Source organism: Camelus bactrianus, chromosome 35, assembly GCF_048773025.1.
Source record: "Camelus bactrianus isolate YW-2024 breed Bactrian camel chromosome 35, ASM4877302v1, whole genome shotgun sequence".
Taxonomy (NCBI): Eukaryota; Metazoa; Chordata; class Mammalia; order Artiodactyla; family Camelidae; genus Camelus; species Camelus bactrianus.
Window position 1 is genome coordinate 14,241,059 of NC_133573.1, and position 4,866 is coordinate 14,245,924.

Consider the following 4,866-nt stretch of genomic DNA (forward strand, 5'->3'; position numbering starts at 1 on the left):
TGTTGTTCATTTTATTTTGGGAAAGGGAAAAGGAAAGAAAAAGAGTTATACTCTATCAGTCTTAAAATTAGATACAGAAATCAAATTCAACTTCAAATTTTCTATTGTCTAGTAGTCTACAAAATTCCCTTTGTTTAAACTCCTGCCTAGTCACAGGAGTTGATGCTGCCATCTCCTTAGCTTAACTTTCTCTTATGCCAAATATTTAATACAGCACTGAGAAATTCTCTCTTGGCTAGAATCTGTACCCAGCCATCACATCTGTCATTGACAGACCCCCCCCACCGTAGGAATAGCTGCTACAGGTCCCAGGAGTGCCCAGTTCAGGTTCCAGGTCGTGTCAGGGTTAGCAATACAGGTCAGCGGAGGTAAACACCAAACTGTATTCTATCAAAAGGTAGTCTTGAACCTTATTTTCAAACACCCAGACAGTCCTGCCCATCTCTTGCCCATGCATAAATTAGAATTAAACCCACAAACCAACTTCTGAGGAAGATTAAAGAGGAAGGTAGGAGACTAAAGTGCTAAATATGACTCCTTGCAATGCTTGATATCAAAAGCATCACTTCATATGGGGATAAGTGGAAGGATGTATGGATTCCCTCGTCAAAGTTGAGAATGCGGTTTCATACTCCATAGACTCCATTGTACCTTCTAAAGACAGCATGTCACTCATTTGGAGTTTAAGTTTGCTAGGTCAAAATACTCCCCTTAGCAATTAATTAATTAATGACATATGGAGATGCTTTACATGGAAAAAAAATAATTCTTCAAGCATCAAAGGGAAACCTCTAATTGTGGAAATGTGGCCAAGTTCATCAACTTGGAAAATTAATTCAGTGGCCAGATCACACTGACTTCATCTGTCCTCCTTCTCCAGAATGAGTTAGAAACGTTAAAGATTCTGCAAATAAGGAACCAGTCTATCCTTTCAGTCATCAAAAAGTGTAGGGGGGGAGGGGAGGCCTTTCAAACTACCTGAGAAAAGTGATTTCAACACCCTAAAAAAAAACCCAGCATTCTGAGGGGAAATTTAAAGGTCATTTGGCCTGGACCAAAGGAAAAGAAAGATATTTTTTAATTAAGAAATCAATGTAAAAGCGAAATGCCTTTGGTCTAACTTCTCTTCCGGTCGCTAAGAGACACGAGGAAATCTGTGAGGCCTAAGCTATCTTTAATAACCCAGATTCTTCAGTGGGTCCCTCCTGGGTGGGCTTGGCCTACAGCCCCCTCCCCCAACAGGCTCTGCTGAAGAAATGAACGTTGACCCCTAGTGGCTGCAACCTAGAGTCATCTGCAGCCAAGGGATGCTATCAACTGCGCTCCTGAAGCCACCTTTTACCAAGTCTTGCTTACACCTGGTACTAGAGTGGATGGCGCAGAGGTGGGGCTGGGAGACAGGCACTGGGAGGGATGCACTTGGCTGTGATGTTGGGGAACAACCAGAATTGTTCCCATGTCACACTTCAGAGGGATCTCACCCCAACTTCCACACCCCCTTTCAGCCACTGTGGGTGGGACGCCTCCATCCAGCGTGGATGAGGACAAAGTGGGATGTCACTGAGGGCAGGGGGATACAGGGGTCTCACGGGTCCCCATCCTTGAAGGGAAGGGCCCGCGTGTGCCTTCCAGACACTTGGACAGTTCTATTTAGAGACCGTCTGCTCAGAGGCTGAGTTTGCCACATCAGTGATGACCAGCCTGAGAGCTTTCTGCTAAAAGAGCCTCCCCCTTGTACTCAGAATGATGCTGAACCCAATAATTCAAAATGTGGCTCCCAGCATCCTCCCTGCCGCTCCTTTCCTGCCAGACACTGTCCCAGTAGAAGCATCCCTGGCTTTGGGAAGCTCCAAGGCCCCAGAGTGCTCAGCCCGTTTTAGGAGTCTGTCTAAACAGCTCCCAGCAGTGGCTCTCATTACAGGGAGAGCCCCACGCAAACAGACAACCCTTTCCCTTAAACACAGCAATTTGGGATCATCTGTTGCTCTCTGCTCCTTTTTTTAATCATTTGGACTGTAAAGTAATTAGAGGGATAGACATTCCAAAAATAAAAAGATCAACAGCCGAGCTTTATAATTCTAATGTAAGCACACATATCATTTCAGGAACCTTGGAGCGGTACCATTTCAGTAATCAAAGCATTCTGCATACATTCTCTGATGCTCACTCTCGCCCCTGGATTTTTGTTTTTGAACTTCAGAGCTCACCAGTGTCACAAGGGGAGGGCTTCATCACCCCCCCACCTCCTGGCTTCTCTTCTCATTCACACCCCCAGCCTCCCCCAGCCCTGACACAACCTTGGTGTGTTCTGTCTCCCCCAACAAAGTGCTGCAAGAGCAAAGAAAAATAGTGTTTTGGGGGGAAAGAGTAAGAAGTGGTAATTATACTCCTAATCACATGTAATTTAAGAGAAAATGAGTAGATGTGAGGGGCCATTTAGCTCTTGGCTCAGTGTAATTCCACAGTCTGGGACCACAGGCACCCCACTGTCACCTGGGTGTCTTTCAAAGCGACCCTCAGCTCAGCAGCCAAACGGTTAATTATAAGGGAGGTGTTGCTTCCCAGTGTCTGCAGCTCTGACTCAGGGACACTGTCCTTAGACAACCATGGAGCCTTCCTCTGCCAGTCGGTGGTCCTGAGGGTCCTCCGCCCCACTTCCCAAGTGGGGAAGGCACCACCAGGAAGGGAAGACTGTGCAGGAATAGCAAAGGATGACACAGTGTTTGCTTTGGGCTAAGTGCTTTTTCTCAGTACCTTGGCTATGGAGCTCAATTATTGGCCCAATTCAGTTAATACATGGAGGGGAGAGGGTATAGCTCAAGTGGTAGAGCACATGCCCAGCACGCAGAAGGCCCTGGGTTTAATCCCCAGTAGCCCCTCTAAAAATATATAAACCCAGTTACCTCCCCCAACCAGCCAAAATAAAATAATTAAATAATACAATAATAGATAAATAAATTTTTTTAAAAAATTAACATATGGAGGAATAATGCACTGAGCATCTACTCCAGGAGGGCAGCACCAAGCAAAGCAGTCACCTGTGCCTGTTCACCTGGGAAACAGGCGGAGGACCACGGCTGCCAGGAGACTAGCTGGGGTAACGCAGGTAAACGGGCACAAATGCCGCAGTAAACGTGCAGTGTTTATGCAGCAGGTTCAGGGGTCCAGGCTACGTGCCCAGTGCCTTCTATTTAGTATCATATTGAGTATTTACAGCAATATTAGGAAGAAGATGCTCTTCTTGTTCACATTTTACAGAAAAGAAAACAGATTTAGAGAGATCTGAAAATGTGCCAAGTCCACTTAGAAGTGGGGTTGGAACTCCAGAAATTTGGCTCCACAGCCTGTTATTAAATCAAAACACTTCTCTCTTTCTTCCTCGCCCTCCTGATCCTCCCCACTTCTTATCTTCTATGTATACATATACGTATAATGTTGTACACCTTTAAAAAAGAAACCTCATACAAACAACCCTGTTGTCATTAGAACCTAAGGATTATTACTTTCCCTCAAAGAAATTCCACCTTCTGAACTCACAGAGCGTTTAATATATCTCACATCACATATATATGTATGTATGTGTGGGTACATATACATACAGATAATTTATATATCTATAAATCAGATTTTTAAATTTTTTATTGAAGTGTAGTTGATTTACAATGTTGTGTTAGTTTCTAGTGTATAGCATAGTGATTCAGTTACATATATATGTATTTTTTCATTTTCATATTCTTTTCCATTATGGTTTATTACAAAATTTTGAATATAGTTCCCTGCTCTATACAGTAGGATCTTGTTTTTTTATCTATTTTATATGTAGTAGTTTGTATCTGCTAATCCCAAATTCTTAATATATCCCCCCCTTTCCCTTTTGGTAACCATAAGTTTGTTTTCTATGTCTGTGCATGTTTGTTTTCTAAATAAGTTCATTTGTGTCATATTTTAGATTCCACGTATGATATTATATGATATCTGTCTTCCTCTGACTTATTTCATCTAGTATGATAATCTCTAGGTCCATCCATGATGCTGCAAATGGTATTATTTCATTCTTTTTCATGGCTGAGTAGTATTCCATTGTGTGTACATACCATATCTTCTTTATCCAGCCATCTGTTGATGGACATTTAGGTTGCTTCCACATCTTGGCTATTGTAAATGGTGCTGCTATGAACATTGGGGTACGTGTAGCTTTTTGAATTAGTCTTCTCTGGATATATGTCCAGGAGTGGGGTTGCTGGATCATATCATACACAGATTTTTATTACAAGTTATGCTTTATTTGTATGCATCTCAATCTCGAAAATCATATTTTACACTCCTTTATAGAAAAATCACATCTTATTTTTCTTGGCACACCCCCCACACAACTTGCACTGTATATGCAGCAGAAGTGCAACAGACAGCATACATTAATAAAATTTAATACAAATCAATACATACATATCAAATGCCAATGGAAGGCAGTATTCATCATTTTCTATTCATCTAAGTAATTATAACTGATCTACAAATAAAAAAATAAATATAACTTCCCAGTGTTTTCCTCACTTGGAACCAATGCCAGAGGCTCTCAAATAAATATCCTTATTTTTTACTTAAATGATGACTTTTTTTTTTTTTAGATATGGGGGGAGGTATATGATATGGAGAGAATCCAGTGACTTCAGCTACATGTATTTACTACACTGGCACCCACAGCCGTTCCCTGTAAATGAAATCCTAATCGTCCATTGCCTCCATGGAGAAAAGTGCAGAAAGAGGTGAAAGAGGGGAGCAGGATGCATTAGGTGTTGCCCTCATGTGTTATGGTGGCTAAAAATAAAGGGAAACTATAATCGTAAAGATAAAGACCTATTTATT